At 43.5% G+C, this 17,693-nt stretch overlaps 1 long non-coding RNA gene across 1 annotated transcript in view; it reads right to left on the bottom strand.

The window, feature by feature from the left end:
- LOC133369302 (uncharacterized) overlaps window positions 1-6,173 on the bottom strand; it is a 41,490-nt gene extending 35,317 nt beyond the window's left edge. The window contains exon 1 of the long non-coding RNA XR_009758865.1: window positions 6,078-6,173. This is a non-coding gene — a long non-coding RNA (uncharacterized LOC133369302). The remainder of the gene's footprint in view (window positions 1-6,077) is intronic.
- Window positions 6,174-17,693: the final 11,520 nt, after the last annotated feature.

The following is a 17,693-nucleotide window of genomic DNA, read 5'->3' as shown; positions in this document are numbered from 1 at the left end:
CTCCATGAAGGTCATCAAGGAATCACTAAGTGCAGAGAACGTGCAAGAATGGCTGTTTGGTGGCCACGAATAGGGCAAGACCTCAAGGCAATAATAGCAAAGTGTGAGTTTTGCCAGACAAATAAACCTTCACAAAGGAAGGAACCACTCATTACCACTCTGTTGCTAGATAGACCATGGAAGAGAGTGGGAGCAGACATCTGTGAGTTACAAGGACAAAAGTACTTAGTCACAATAGACTATTTCTCCAGATACATAGAGATTACATACATGCCTGATTCAACAACCTCTACTGTTATTAGTTGTCTGAAGAATATCTTTGCCAGATGGGGATGCCCAAATGAACTGGTAACAGATCACAGACCACAATTTGCAGGGAAAGAGTTTACTTTGTTCACAAAGGAATATGACTTTTGTCACATTACAGCCAGTCCACATTACCCATAAGCCAATGGGGAAGCAGAGAGAGCAGTACAGACAGCAAAGCAAATCTTATGTCAGGTAGATCCCTTCCCGGCACTGCTAAGCTACAGAGCAACATCTATCAACACAACGAAGTACAGTCCTGCACAACTGATAATGGGAAGACAATTAAGAACACCAATTCCAACCTTAGAAGCAAATTTGTATCCTAAGTGGCCTGATTTGGGAAAGGTCCGTGTTGTAGACAACATGGCTAAAAGAAACTACAAATATTACTACAACAGATGTTATGGAGTGAAGACACTTCCAAAATTACAACCTGATTCACAAGTACAACTGAAATTGGATGACCAGAAAGGATGGCTTGAACCAGCAACAGTCCAGAGCCAAAGTCAAACTCCAAGATCTTATGTTGTCATTACCAACAATGGAACATTCCGAAGGAACAGGAGACATCCACAGTTGGTTCCCAAACCGCAACCAATTTCACAACAAAGTGAGAATTCAGAAGCAGAAATACCAGAAGAGCAGAATTTATTGACAGAACAATCTCAAAAGACTGAGAACAAAGAACTAACAAATTCTTGTGAGCAAGCATCACCTGCCAAAGACAGCCTATCTCCTGAGAGTCTGAAGAGAGTGACATCCAGAAGAAGAGTAATTTGAAAACCAGAACATTATAGAGACTAAATGTTATTCTACACAATGTTTGCTGATAGGAAAAAACACACAAAATAAGTTAGAACTCAAAGAAAGGGAAATGTATTAAAATGTGTCTTTAGGTTAGATGCACAGCAAAGAAAGAATTGACTTTCTCTAGAGGGTATTACACACCCTAGGGCAAGCTAGACTGATTTAGTTACTGGAGTTAGTCAGTGTTGTGTGTGCTGGGTGAGGCCTAGCACAGGACAAGCTCAGGTGTTTTACTGTTTAAGAATTATTAAATAAAGAAGCTCTATTTTATCCTTGGTCTCATCCTGATCAATATAACAAATGGTAAGATTAATTCTGATTCTAATCATGAGGCTATTGGCATCAAAATATTTCTACCTAGCCCATTGCTCCATGTGTTATTGCTGTCAAACATGTTGAATCATATGTGCATTTCTTATTTTCCTACCAAGCTTCATTTCTCTTCATCTACATGTTGGAAATTCTCTTCATCTACTATACATGTTGGAAATTTCTCAATGGCAGATATAATAAAACTCCCATGAATTCTAGGAGTTGCCGCTCCAACAATGCAGAGGCTGTGTCCTTGCATATTGTTTGGTATTGTACTTGGCCATTTTGACCAGACCCTGTAAGATTGTGAATGGCAATTAATTCCACTGAACTGCTTTGCTGTCTGCCATAGCTTCTGTTACCAAGTAGTCTTATTTTTAATACTTAATACTATGTTTGTATTTGTGATCGGTTGACTGAAAATAAAGATTGACTGACTGACTCTTGGTATTGTAGCTTCTATCAAGGGCCAGGAAGGACTTAATATACCCTATTACCCAGTCTTTCCCTGCTCATTTTAACAAATCTCTTATGATTATATTACCTCAAGGTACTAACTGTTGGCAAGTAAAAAGTTCCTAAGAGTATTTTTTCCATGGCAGAGTTACAAGGCCAAGACGCTCAGAGTCCGTGCAGATCTCAAGGACAAGTATCCAAGGCAACCAGCTGGCCTTATCTATAAGACTTGGCAGATCTGGCCAGTTGGTGTGGGGGTCGAGGAGTTTGTACAGAGAGAGAGCTTGTGATATATTCTATACCTCTATTGTCAATAAAATGACTCTTAAAACTTATTACTTGTCTGGCTCATTGCTTCAACTGGCATCTAGCCTGTCACTATACTGTTCTGCATCCTGGGCATCTGCTTGCGCCAGATACAACATCCAACAAGTGGTAGCAGAGGATGGTTACCTGGTGCTGAGGATTACCTGGTGCTGAGGATTGCAGAAAAGCGGCAGAGAAAAGCCAGAACTGCAGACCAGCGAGTAAAACAGCAGAGAGACGGAGAAACCGAAAGCTGAGCTGAAAGCTGTGAGAGAGCCGTGGGAAGAAAAAAACTAACTGAAGGACAGAGGTGAGAAGCTCTAATTACAAAGGCGGTGAACTGTGAAAAGTGAAAGTATGTCTGTTACGTTATCGGCCGGGATTCCCTTGGAAAGGCTGACAGGGAAAAATTATGGCACTTGGAAACAGAGAATGCAGGCTTTTCTAGTGAAAGAAGACCTGTGGAAAGCTATCGCAGAAGACCCACCCGCGGTGGTGCCAATTCCAGCAGATTGGAGAAGGCTGGATGAGAGGGCAAAGGCGTTAATTGTTCTTGCTATTGATGATTCTCAATTACTGCACGTGCATGATGCAACAACGGCTAAGGAAACCTGGGAAACTTTAAGAAATATTCATGTGAAAAAGACTGCTAGTTCTAAAATATATCTGGCCAGAAAATTGTATCAGATGCGCTTATCTGGAGATACAACCATGTCAGAGCATTTGTTGGAAATAAACAGACTGTTTACTGAGTTGTCAGAACGTGAAATTGAACATTCTCAAACGCAAAAAGTGTATATCACATTAGCTTCACTAGATTCAAGTTATGATAGTCTGGTGAGCTCTTTGGAAGCAATGGACGATGCCAATCTCAATATGGATTATATAGAAGGCAAACTTTTACAAGAATTTCAAAGAAGGCAAGAAATGACAAAGCAGGAAAAGACTGAGTCTAAACACAACGTGGAAAAGCAGAACAACAAAGCAGCACAAGAGAGACTGTATGGACAAAAAGCGTGTTACTTTTGTGGTTCCAAACAACATCTTCAAAGGAAATGCTAAGCAAGAAGGCTATGGAAAAATAGGTGGGGGGTGTTGGCAAGTAAAAAGTTCGTAAGAGTATTTTTTCCATGGCAGAGTTACAAGGCCAAGACGCTCAGAGTCCGTGCAGATCTCAAGGACAAGTATCCAAGGCAACCAGCTGGCCTTATCTATAAGACTTGGCAGATCTGGCCAGTTGGTGTGGGGGTCGAGGAGTTTGTACAGAGAGAGAGCTTGTGATATATTCTATACCTCTATTGTCAGTAAAGTGACTCTTAAAACTTATTACTTGTCTGGCTATTTGCTTCAACTGGCATCTAGCCTGTCACTATACTGTTCTGCATCCTGGGCATCTGCTTGCGCCAGATACAACATCCAACACTAACAAGTCAATTACAGAGCAAGTGGCCAAATTCTTGAACTTGGCTATTCATATTAGACCACTAATGATTGTTTGATAGTCTCCAAACTAACTTTGTGTTGCTTGGTCCTTTGTCATTTTTTAAAAAGTATTACAGGAATACCCTGCATTAAAGTACGCAATGGGTCCAGAGCAAGTACGTAAACTGAAAATGTACTTAAAGTGAAGCACTACCTTTTTTCACTTATCAATGCATATACTGCACTGCAATCGTCATATACGGGCATAACTGATGTAAATAACACATTTATAACTAAAATAAACACAGTAGGCCTTATTATAAGAAAAACTTTGTCGTGGAAACTGATCGGGCGGTGGCGTCATGCCGTTAAGTGTCCGTTCTTGCGAAGCGAGCGTACGTAAACAGGGGAATGGTGCTACTGTACATATGTCCATACTCACGAGTGTCCGTAAAGTGAAGGTCCGTATAGCGGGGTATTCCTGTATTTCACTTATTTATATATATTCCATTTATACTTTTTAAAGTGAGGTTGTAATAATATTATCTGTTTTTATCTGATGATTCAATGGTCTGTTGAGTGTAATAAAAATTGATTTGATATTGATTATATTTTCAAATGTGGGAAAGCTATTTGGTGCAAACTAGTGATGGGTGAGAATTTTGGTTCAGTTTGCATTTCAAGCCGAATTTATCAACTTCACACTTTCAGAAACGATATGAGAACCAAAACCAGCTATCATTTGAAATTCGCACTTATTTGGATTTTGCAATGCAGTTCACCAACCAACCAACCAATGTTTACAGAAATGTATATACCAGGGTAGTGTGTGCATAAAAATGAGTGAAAAGAACATGCAAAAATGTATCATATCATGAGAAGTGGCTTGCAAAAATGTGTATATTAGTCAAAACTGACTACAACAATGTGTTTATTAGGTGAAATTTGCACTAATATGCTGGAGAATTTTCATGAGGATTTTAAAAAAAATCACAAATTGCTGCAGAATTGTGGAGAACTGAATTTAAGACTGGAAAAATAAGAATCTGAGAGAACTTAAATTGACAGATCTTCCCATCCCTAGTGCAAACTCCACCTGAGAACCACAACTAGATGTGATACTAACTCTGTGAATGAAATTAATGTGCATGGCTTAAATGAAAAATTGCTGCATGCCCCCTACCCCCCAAAGCTGCCAAGGGTGTGAGCCACAGGGTGTGGGGAGCAAAATGTAAGCCTTCCCTCTTGCCATAGTACCAGCAAAGATCCTATCCCCATAAGTTGTTATTTGCATTGGGAAGGAAATTCACATTGGCAGCAATGGAGGCTCCATCCCAATGCAAACAGCATAGGAGCTATTTTTGTCAGGACCACACCAGGAGGAAAGGGTTAATTCTCCTCCTCACACACTATATTTCTGCTGCAGCTAACTCCCCCCTGCAGCTGATATTTACATTTTTTTTAAAAAAAAAACCACGCCTGCTTGTTATTTCCATTCACACAATTAACTCCTCTTCTAGTTTGGCCTGAAGTGCGCATAATATCTCCTGCACTTCCTGTTAGAACTGTTGCAAGCAACAGGCATTGGGGCTTTTCCATTATTCCCTGGAACATCTTTGCAAGTAATTTTTCCTAGTACAGTGCACTTTTGTATGTTACTATCTCTAATAGATGCATGTTTGTGCACATGTTTGCTCAATATGCTCATTTTTGTACGGATTTTTTGGTTGGGGAAACTGCACCACAAAATTCAGCGAAGTGTGAATTCTGAGGGAGAGCTGCATTTCGGTTTGTGTTTTGGTCCTTGAATGAGGGAAGACCTTAAAATGCAAACCGAACAAATTGGAGTTCCCAATCCTGTGTGAATTTGATCTCTGTGGCTAAGCGGAGCCATTAGTCTAACTTGCAACATCAATCATTTAAAGCAAAAAAATAAAAAACGAAATTCCCTAAATCCATGACAAGATGATGCAATGCCTGTAGCCAAAATCATGCAAAGTCAGCCAAGCAGATGCTTCCGGCTTCCTTTTATTTACAGCTTTAATGTTGATTTGTCACCAACAATCTCCCCCCCTTTCTTGCAGAAAACAGGAAGCATGTTTGATCCTGCCTTCATTTGACCCTCTTCTAGGTTTAAAGAGACCGGGTATATTCCTAGAGGCCTGATCCTCAGCACAAAGGCCTTAAGAGGTTGGAGTTCGTAATTAGACTAGGCCGATAGCTTTTAAAGGATAATAAAACACAGCTGGAGCAGGGGACTGGTCCTCCTGTTGGGAGTTGAAAGTGTGTTTGCTAATCAGCATCTGTCAGAAAAGATTAATGTGTAAGTAGGTTGCAGGCTGGACGCCAGCATTTATTTTTAATAATCAGATGGCCATCTTCTCATTCCGCCAGTGAGCAAAACTGTTACTTTCTGACAAATTGCAGGGAGGAGGGGAGAATTGAAAAGAACATAGCAAACATACCTTCAAGTGGAGATGGCAGGTTGTTTCACACGAGCCTTTATATTATGAATCAACTCCAATGAAAAGCCCACGTCACCCCTAGAGGGGATGGATAGCAACTGAGCTTAAAGCTGCAAACTAGCGCCCTAAAGAAAGCCCTAAGCAAACTGTTGCACCAGAAGGCGGAGGCTGCAAGATTTTATAGCAAGAGGCTGCACCACCCCTTTCTCTCAGTTCAGGGTCTGCACTAGTTGCCCCCTTAATTCACAAAGAACTACCCAAATGGAGACTTGAGCAGCCAGGCAGGTGCTGCATTACAGGTTTTGGTTTTCCCCCAGAATGGCATGTTGCCATTGTTATTCCTGGGGCCCAGGGGAGAAAAGGGAAGGTCTGGCAGGAAGGCCATCAGGTTCACCTGATTCCTCAAGGGGGTGCTTTTGGTGTCAGCATGCTCTTGTGACTCCTCAAGGGCCCCCTCTGCACTACGGCCACCCAAAACGCCTGTCCTTCACCTGATGGAAGTTTCATTAGAACTTCTGGCCCATCTTATCCAGCATCCTGTTCTCACAGTGCCCAGCCAGATGCCTCTGGAAAGCCTAAAAGCAGGACCTGAGCTCAACAACACTCTCCCTTCTGCAGTGTCCGGCAACTGGTATTTTCTGATGAGGGATGGGGGACAAATTTAATTTAGTTTGCATTTAGAGCTGAATCTGTCAAATCCACACTTTCCAAAACAAGATGAGCACCAAAACACAGCCATCCTTCCAAATTTGCACCTCTCCAAATTTTGTGATGCAGTTCTCCAAACAATGTTTACAAAAATGAAAATAACATACAAAAATACATAAACTGCTTGCACAAATGTGTACATTAGGAGAAATCTGTGCTAAAATGCTGAAGAATTTTCATGAGGATTTTTAAAAAAAATCACAAATGGCTGCAGAAATGTGGAGAACCAAATTTAAAATCAGATAAATGAGGAATGGAGAGAACTAAAATTGATAGATCCTCTCATCCCAAATTCAGAAACATGTTGTACCACATTATTATTTTATTTCTTACGTTTATACCCCACCTTTCTTTCATTATAGAACCCAAGGCAATCTCCCATCCAGACACTAACCAGACCAAGGCCTGCTTAGCTTCCACAACGTGGTGGCCTCATGTGCCTTCAGACTATAGCCTAGGACTATGTATCATTCGCAGACTGAAAGTAACAACAGCAAATCCCGCTCTTATTAGCTGGGTCAATTTCTGTTCCAGACATGGGACGAACAAGGAAACATCAGTAGTTTCTGCTCCAATTTCTGTTTTCATCAGAATTCTCTGTCATCCCTACCACTGAGATCCTTTAACTCATGGACAGGGAATCCTGTGGATCTCTAATAATAAATAATAATAAAATTTTATTTATCAGACGCCCATCTGTCCGACCGAACGGACACTCCGGGCGATGTACAATATAAAATACAATCTCAACATATACATAATCATCATAATATTAATATCATAACGTCTCATCTAACAGACCATCCTACGCTAATACAGTATAAAATCTAGCCCACCCCAGAGATCCCATAGGCCTGCCTAAAGAGCCAGGTCTTCAAGGCTCGGCGAAAAGTCAACAGGGAGGGGGCATGCCGAAGGTCAAAGGGAAGTAAGTTCCAGATGGTGGGGGCCACGACTGAAAAAGCCCTCTCCCTGGTCCGCACCAACCTAGCTGTCTTCGTCAGTGGGACCGAGAGAAGGTCCTGTGAGGCTGATCTTGTTTGGCGGCATATTTTGTGATACTGGAGGCGTTCCTTCAGATAAACGGGGCCGGAACCGTATAGGGTTTTAAAGGTTAAAACCAACACCTTGAATTGGGCCCGGTATACAACTGGCAACCAGTGTCATTCAGTCAACACTGGGGTGATATGATCGCGGCGGCGGGTCTGCTTTATTAAGCGTGCCGCCGCGTTTTGTACCAGCTGGAGTTTCCGGACCGTCTTCAAGGGTAACCCCACGTAGAGCGCATTACAGTAGTCTAATCGAGAGGAGATCAGGGCATGTATCACTCGTGGGAGCAGATGTATGGGAAGATAGGGTCACAGTCTCTGTACCAGATGAAGCTGGTACCAGGCTGCCCGGCTCACTGCAGAAACCTGAGCTTCCATAGACAGCTGGGAGTCCAAGATGACCCCGAGACTGCGGACCTGGTCCTTCAGGGGCAAACTCACCCCATTAAGTATCAGGTCAAAATCATCCAACCTTATCTTGTCCCCCACCAGTAACACCTCGGTCTTATTGGGGTTCAGCTTCAGCCCGTTCTGTCCCATCCATCCACTTACGGACTCCAGGCACTTGGACAAGGTATCCACAGCCAACTCTGGTGAGGATTTAAATGAGAGATAGAGCTGCGTGTCATCCGCATATTGATGGCACTGCAGCCCAAAACTTCTGATGATGGCTCCCAGCGGTTTCATATAAATGTTAAATAGCATGGGGGAGAGGATAGAACCCTGTGGCACACCACAGTTGAGGGGCCAAGGGTCTGAAACCTCGTCCCCCAACACTACCCGTTGATATTTACCGGAGAGATAGGAACGGAACCACTGTAAAACAGTGCCTCCTATTCCCAATCCCTCCAGGCGATTCAACAGGATACCGTGGTCAACGGTATCGAAAGCCACTAGATGTTATTGGACTCCAACTCCCATCATCTCCAGCCAGATTGGCCAGTAAGCAGCAGGGATCCTTGGAGTTGTAGTCCAACAGCAACTGGTGGGCCAAAGCCTTCCTCACCTCTGCTTTGACTGGTGATTTTACAGGTTGAACTTGGGACCTTCTGCATGCAAAGCAGATGCTGCGTGTTACCACTGAGGTATGGTTCTTCCTCAACCTCTGCTAAATACTTTCAGCACGTTGGACAGCATCTTGAAAGTCCAGATTAAAACCCAGAGTGGATTCACTGCCCCACTGACAGGGAGCCACCAATCTCCTTGGACAAAGGCAATCCATTACAGGGAACAGGAACAACAGAAACTCCTTGCTGGGATCATTTAACAAGCCGAGCCTGGAAGCTCTCTGGTTTGACCCTTTCTGCACTGTTGTTGTGAATGGCTTCTTCATTGGCCTGGATGGTTCTCCTGCCATTCCCTCCTTTGATCAAAGCTGAAAGGTGAGGCAATGTTGCCTAAGCAGAATCCCTACCTCACATCCCCCAGGTTCAGAATCCCTGGGGTAAAAGCAGGTCCCTAGCTGGGCAGAGCCACAAGGCTTCCTTCCTAGAAGCAACCTCACTCCTGCCTGCTGAGAGGGGGAGGAGGAGGGATGGAGCATTAAGGATGGGGAAGAAATTCAAATCAGTTCACATTCAAAGGCAGACACCCCAAACTCGCACTTTCCGAAATAGCACAAGAACCAAAACACAGCCGTCTTTCAAAATTCATTCGCCCTTCTCTGAATTTTCCAGTGCACTTCTCCAACCAAACAATATTTACACAAATGCATGTATCGGAAGGAAGTGTGCATAAAAATGAATGTTGTTGTTGTTGATAATATCTGCCCTTCACCAGCTGTTTAGTGAAAATAACACACAAATATACATTATATTTGGGAAACCGGATTGCAAAAAAAAATATGCACGTTTGTCAAAACTGCTTACAAAAATATGTTTATTGGAAGAAATTTGCACTAAAATGTTGATACATTTTCATGAGGATTTTTTTTTTAAATTGCCATCTGCAGCAGAAATATGGAGAAATGAATAGAAGATGGGGAAAATAAGAAAACCAGAGAACTGAAGTGGACAGATTCGTCCATCGTTATGAGGTTGTGGCAAGGCTGAGCCAATTCGGTGCTCCTGCCAGTATAGCCTCACAAACCTAATCTTGCTGCCTTTCCTCCTCCCCTCCCCTCCCAAGTAAACAGCTTCACTGCCACTGTCAGGAAGCCAGCATTGAGGCTCCACCCCAATGTGGGAGCTGCTTCTGTGTGACTTGAATCCTGACCATTCTGCACCGTCTCATTTGACAGAAGAATAACCATTGCAGTTGTTATCCTGCTTTCATGATGATACAAGAGGCGGGTTCTCTTCCAAAAATGCACATCAGCCCAGACTCGCACGGGGTTATGTAAGTGGACTTGTGTGCTATATTAGAACATCCCGCTAATGCAGCGGCTGTGTGCGTGTGGGGCATAGAAAGTGTAGCTGTAATTTCTCCCAATGTGCAAATATGTATGAATTTCTGGCCGTGCCCTTATCTGGCCCTAGTAAGAGGATTATTCTGCTATTAGTGGATTGGGACCTTGGAAAGGGTATTTGGCGGAATTCTCTGTCCTGTCCTTTTAAAAGTGACCCACAGCGATCTGCGACTTTGGATTTGGGAGGAAAGAAGCAGATGTTCATGCTTCTGGGCCAACATTCAGACAGAAGTCAGCCTTGTCGGGCTTTTAGCTTTCATGGTGTTGCAGGCATGGAGCCAGAAGTGTTCTGATTAGGGGGCCTAATTGTGGTGGGGGGCAGGCAGCACAGGAAGCTGGCTTACCCTGAGTCCATCTAACTCAGTATTGTCCAGACCGACTGGCAGCAGTTCCCCTGTGTTTCGGACAAAATCTCTCCCAGCCCTACCTGGAGATGCTAAGAACTGAACCCGGGGCCTTCTCCACACAAAACATGTGCTGCACCACTGAGCCTACAGCCTTTCCTCAGAAGATCATTGCAGAACATCCAAAACCTCTGTTCAAAGTGAATTTAATGGCATTAAATATTGAAATATAAAATGCAGTCATAAAATAGAAAGAAGACAAAGAAGAGAAGGGCATTGTCATCCTAGGGCCTTGCAATCATTGGGCAGAATGTTGGAAGGCAGGAACAAGCTGACGTCTTCGAGAGAAATGGGGTAGAATTCTACCTGCACGGGAAGGGCTTTGGCAATTGCTTTATGTACTTATTGATGAAACTAACCAGAATAGCAACTTGAATCAGTAGGTAGGTCAAGGGGAACGTTTGCCCAAGATCTTCCTGACTTTCCCCTCCTCAAGAGAAATATACAGGGGTGAGGAGTTCATGTAGCATCAGTGCCAGCGGGACAAGACAGAATCAGTATCTCCACCGCTTCCTCACCAACATTGTCCCTCCTCACTGATGAATGCCCGTCCTCACCACCACCATTTCTTTCTTCACTCCCCTGGGCCAGAAGGAGAGAGTGGGTGAGCAAGCAAGTGGTGACAGTGAGGAATTGGAGGGCGACGGGTGCCCTGGTAGGGTGTAGGCCTCAGCAGATTCCTGACCATGATGCACCTGATGCTTGGCCTGTTCAACACCATTTGCAGCCCAAGACACTGAGATTTCCCGGAAAAGTTTAGCGAAGATTGTGCACCCTAAACTGGAGTAGCTGTCCAGCAGAGTTATTCTGAGTGGCGAGAGGGCAGTTGACTTCTGCCCTAGTGGAATGGGGTGTTGAAAGCTGGCTGTGACAAGTTTGTTATGCACTTCAAGATAAAACTGCTCATCTCCATGCTGACTTGAATGCTGCTGCTGTTACAGAACCAGATGATATTTCCTCTTCTCCCAGGCATTTTAGCATGTGTTTTAAATTGTTTTAAATTTTTATATTGTGTTTTAAATTGTTTTTAAAAGATGTGTTTTTAAATTTATATATTTGTTTTAATGTTTTTAGTTACTGTAAACCGCCCAGAGAGCTTCGGCTATGGGGCAGTATATAAGTACTTTAAATAAATAAATAAATAAATGAGACGCCCAATGTTATATCCTACTCAGTTTTGTAGGATCACTTTCAGTTATTGAGGCCTGAAGACATGGACATGGTGCTTGCAGCTGTCTAACCTGTACCGTGCTCTCTTGCCCATTGTCCATTGCAGCTTATTTGAGTTATCCAAGGATGGATCAGCTAGGTAGGTCCAGGAAGTGCTTAATGGTTGGTGCAGACCTGTAGTATTTAAGGAGTCCTTTTCTAGTTACCTGAAGAGTTGGATGCATCATCACAGAAGGACTCTGCCAAAGTCTCATGCCCTCTACACTGGGGAGCGGTAGTGTAGTGGTAAATTCAGAAGTGCAGGGTCCCTTTATGATAACCACAGCCACATCCCTTCCCTCTCCCCTTTTTATTGCTGCTGGATTGAGAATGAGATCCTTGTTAGTGAGATCCTTCTCCCACAACAACAGGCGCCCTAGGAGCCAATAATCGTGAAAAGGGGGAGCTTTGGCTACTGAAAAGAGTCTTCTCAGTCACTGACTCACCACCTTTCACTTTGATTAGCGCCAATCAGCAGGAAAAGGCAAGGAAGCATGTTAGAAGACTCTTCTCAGTGGCTAACACACTCCCCTTTCATGCTGATTGACTTGTAGGATGCTGGAGACATAGGGACCCTACTGGGACTGTGTTCCCCCAAAATGAAGGGTCTAAGACCCGCTGAGACCCTGGACGACTACACTCCTGCTGGGGAGGAGGGGGATCAAAAAAGGAATAGCCAACATGGTGCCCTCCAGATGCTTTTGTCTTGCAGCTCCCATGGTGAGGGATGATGATGATGATTAGATTTATATCCCACACTTCCTCCCAGCAGGAGCCCAGGGCAGCAAACAAAAGCACCAAAAATGTTAAAACATTGTAAAAACAAGCTTTAAAACACATTAAAGCAAAACATCTTCAAAAACGTTGCTTAAAAAAGTGTTCAAAACATCTAAGATTAAAAACATTTTTAAAAAGAAGGCTTAAGAACATATTAAAAAGCAATTCCAACACAGACGCAGACTGGGATAGGTCTCAAAAGGCTTGTTGAAATGATGGGAGTTGTAGCCCAACAACACCTGGAGGGCACCACTTGACTGCTCCTCCTGTAGCTTGTGTGGGAGTGACATCCATCCTACAGATGACACCAGAGGTAGGGAACTTTTGGCTCTCCAGATGTTGCTGGATGACAGCTGCCACAATCTCTGCTTTTTGACCATGCTGGCTGGCACTGATGGGCAGTAGTGTGGTTGGCAAATTCAGAAGTGCAGGTTCCCTTCATGATAGTCACAGCAACACCCTTTCCCCTCTTTTTTTTTTGCTCCTGGATTGAGAATGAAATCCTTGTTAACACCTTCTCCCACAGCAACAGATGTCCCTAGGAGCCAATAAGCCTGAAAGGTTAGTGCGTTAGCTACTGCAAAAAGTCTTCTCACTGGCTGACTCACCTCCTTTCACTCTGATTGGCTCCCATCAGCAGGAAAGGATAAGGAAGCATGTTAGAAGACTCTTCTCAGTGGCTAACACACTCTCCTTTCATGATGAGTGGCTCTTAGGATGCTGGAGACATAGGGATCCTGTTGGGACCCTGCTCCCAAAAAAGGAAGGGGTCTAGGACCCCCAAGTCCCTAGATGACTATACCCCTGCTGATGGGAGTTGGAGTCCAATAACATCTGGAGGGCCACAGCTTCTCCATCTCTGCATTACACAAACAGGGGTGATGGAGCATATTTTTGAACTTCACTGTACAAACTCCCTGCATGATGTTAACTAGCATATCAGGAAGAAGGCTACCATTCAGTGGGGCTTACAACCAGGTAAGTGAGTATAGTATTGCAACCTTAGGAAGCATTTTACTTGGAGAAGCATTTTAAAAAATGAAACCTTCATCAGCAATCTGAAATGGTACGGTCCAGAATTTCACCACCGCTCCCCTCCCCTCCAAAGTCTATAGTCGTTCAGGCGTAATATGTCAAATAGCTGGTCAGAGACAACACTGTTGGTCCTTCTTTGTCTAAGAGACACCCAAGGTGGATAACAGTCAGATTAAAACAATGTGGGTGTGGAGTTAAAATCCATTAAAAACCAACAGCCAGCCTTGCAAAAACACAACCACCACAGTAAACAATAACAAACAACAACATTTAGGAGCAATTCAGAAACACCTTCCTAAAATGCTTTGAAAGACTGCCATATTTTAATTGCATACTGAGGTGGGGTGGGGTGAATCATAGCAATAGGGCTAGGCTGGCCTCTCACAGGCAGGCATTCCACAACCAGGAATTCTATAAGCGGAGTGCCAAAACAGGAAAGGCCCTATGCAGAATGCCCACCCGTCATACCTCGAATGTCGGAGGAAAGCGGCGAAGGGCCTCCACTTTGATCTGAATATTTGTGGAAGGACATATCAGCAAAGGAGATCCTTCTGAGACAACCTTCTCAGTCAGTGCAGGGCCCTGGTTAAAAGTAGCCGCCAAGCAAAAACATTGACAGGTCCTGGCCGAAGCTGCTTTTGCTTTGAAGAACACAACAAATATTCCCCAAAGGGTTACATTGGTAAGCGGGCTATATAAGGACTGCCCGACCACTGAGATCTTTGTAGGAGTCTCTGTTGGTGGTCCCCCATGGCTCAAATGGTTGGTGGTCCCCCATGGCTCATAACTACTGGAAGCTGTGCATTTAGTGTGGTGGGTCTAAGCCTGTGGAACTCCCTCCCAATTGAGATTAGACAGGCACCCTCCTTGTTGAACTTATTTATTATTTCATTTATTAAATTTATATCCCGCCCTTCCTTCCAGAAGGAGCCATGGATGGCACATGGCAAAGACTTTCTTGTTCCAGAAGGCAATTTAAGGCAGTGTTCAGTTTATGATGGATTTTTACTGTTTTATTTTCTGTATGGTTTATTTTTATGTAAACCGCTTAGAAATGCTAATGATTAAGCAGTATATAAATTCTTAAATAAAATAAATAAGCTGCCAGATCCAATTTGGAGCAAGGAGCTCACGTCCATTTACTCTTCACGAGTTGCAATAGCTGCCTGCTGTTGAGAGATGGAAAGATCTGTCAGTTCCAGTTCACTCAGTTTCTCATTTTTCCAGTCTTAAATTTGGTTCTCCACATTTTTGCAGCAACTTGTGATTTAAAAAAAAAAAATCCTCATGAAAGTTCTTCAGCATTTTAATGTGGATTTCTCCTAATAAGCACATTTTTGTAGGCCATTTTGACTAATGTACATATTTTTGCAAGCCATTTCTCATCATATATCCTTTGGAATTTCCTCCCCTTGAATATTAGACAGCCGCCATCTCTGTTATCTTTTCGGCACCTATTGAAGACCTTCCTCTTTCAACAAGCCTTTTAAGTAGAGACCTTATCCCAGTCTGTGTCGGTGCTCGAACTGCTTTTTAAGATGTTTTTAAAGCTTTTTTTTTTAAAGATGTTTTTAAACTTTTGTTTAATGTTTTGTTTTAATATGTTTTTAAGGATGTTTTGTTTTAATATATTTTAAGTCTGTTTTTATGATGTTTTAAAGTGTTTTTAGTTCTTTTGTTTGCTGCCCTGGGCTCCTACTGGGAGGAAGGGCAGGATATAAATCTAATAAACAAACAAATAAATATAATGCATTTTTGCATGTTGTTTTCACTCATATATTCATTTTTATGCACATTTTTTGCCAATATATGCATTTTTATAAACACTGTTTGGCTGGTGAACTGGTTTGCAAAATCTGAATAAGAGTGAATTTCAAAGGATAGCTGTGTTTTGGTTCTCATATTGTTTCAGAAAATGTGAATTTGATGGATTTGGCTTGAAATGTGAACTGAACCGAAATTCTTGCCCATCCCTACTACTGTTCGGTGTTCCCAGTTGCCATTTCATCGCATGGTTCTAATTCATAATGAATTGGGCAAAAACAGGAGATCCACAGCACCAAGGGCACATCCATGCCTCACATTTATTCCATTATTATTACACTTGAAACAGTCATGGCTTCCCCAAAAGAGTCCTGGGAAGTGTAGTTTGTGAAGGGTGCTGAGAGTTGTTAGGACAGCCTTTCCCAACTAGTGGGCCACCAGGTGTTGTTGGACCACAACTCCCATCAGCTTCAGCCAGCATTGCCAATGTTCAGGAAAGATGGGAATTGTGGTCCAACAACATCTGGTGGCCCACTAGTTGGGAAAGGCTATGTTAGGAGATCTTTGTTCCCCTCACAGAGCTACAATTCTCCGAGTGGTTTAGCAGTCAGTCCCTCTTCCCAGAGACTTCTGGGAATTCACAAACTACACTTCCCAGAATCCTTTGGGGGAAGCAAAGACTGTTTAAAGTGGAATAATAGTGGAATAAGAGAGCCAGTGTAGTATAGTGATTAAGGTGTTGGGTTACGACCTGGGAGACCAGGGTTCAAATCCCCACATAGCCATGAAGCTCACTGGGTGACCTTGGGCCAGTCACTGCCTCTCAGCCTCATGAAAACCCTATTCATAGGGTCGCCGTAAGTCAGAATTGACTTGAAGGCAGTACATTTACATTTAATAGTGGAATAAATATGTGATGTGAATGTGGTCCATGGCTTCTTCTTCAGATGCTTAGCAAACTCTCCAGCAAATGCAAGTGCCAGTGGGAAGGCATCAGAAACGTTCCAGAGATAATCCTTTCTGCATTAGTTGTACCAAAGGAGTGGCTCTTTACTTTCCTCATAACCGAAAGGAATCCGGTGAAGCACATACACTTAACCTGAAAGTCTACAAGGTGGAAGGAAAACTGCAAGGAATACATGAACAGAGAAATCCCATTATTAGTCATTAAATATGTATAGGCTGCAAGTGCCTACAGGATGTGTGTGCCAGGAACTGCTGGAGCTCAAGGGGGAGCCCCGGGATCTGTGTGCAGCAGCCCCTTGTGGTGAACCCAATAAACTGCACATGGCAGCACTTGTCAAGCAATGGAGGCTGGTCACTCCAATGTTAGTGGGACAGTGAAGCCGCTCCGGGTTTTCGTCTGAACTTTCCCTTTAGTGCTTTCACCTTGGACATCTCCTTGAAAGCTCAGACAAAACCCAGAGTGGATTTACTGCTCCACTGATATTGGAGCCACCAGCCTCTACTGTTGTCAAAGCAACCCGGTATCCTCAGATCCCAGACTGACTCCACCCATTCAAGCTAGCCATTGGATCCTTCTGGACAGGGGGGAGTATTAAAGGGCCTCCTCTTCCAGTGGAATCTTGCTTGAACAGCAAAGTCTTTCTGAACACTGGTGTGTTCCTGTTTCCTTTGTTTGCTGCTCTACAGCCCTGAATTGCTGTTTGATCTTGCTCCTTAGCTTGTCCTTAGGAAGACAGGAAGCTGCCTTATACTGAGTCAGACCATTGGTCCATCTAGCTCAGTATTGTCTACACTGACTGGCAGCACCTCTCCGGGGTTTCAGCCAGGGTTCTCTCCCAGCCCTTCCTGGAGAAGCCAGGGATTGAACCTGGGACCTTCTGCATGCAAGGCAGATGCTCTACCGATGAGCTATGGCCCTTCCTCCAGTAGCCTGTACCCAGAGGTGGCGAGGAGGGTGGACAGGGAAAGAAAGGTAGAAACTGAAAATAGCGATACACAGTCCATCTACTGAATTCAGAAATTAATGTGAGATATTTTCCAGGTTAAATCAGAAACTATGTGGAGCAGAATGGAACCACAGCCGAGTGGAATGGAGGAAATCCTCTTGGTCCTGACGTCCAGCCCCTCTGACAACTTGACACGCCACCAGTGCATCTGCTAGTCTGGTCACTGCCACAAAAGGGATTTCGGCAGGAAATCCACCTGCTCACAGTGAATCTCCTTGCTTCCAATGCCAATAAGTAAGGGCAAAGGCCTCCGCAACATGAATCAGTAAGTAGCTAGTACGGCAGAATTT

This window comes from Rhineura floridana, chromosome 13 (assembly GCF_030035675.1).
Source record: "Rhineura floridana isolate rRhiFlo1 chromosome 13, rRhiFlo1.hap2, whole genome shotgun sequence".
Classification (NCBI taxonomy): Eukaryota; Metazoa; Chordata; class Lepidosauria; order Squamata; family Rhineuridae; genus Rhineura; species Rhineura floridana.
Note: the sequence above shows the minus strand (reverse complement) of the source record. Positions and strands in the feature narration are given on the sequence as shown.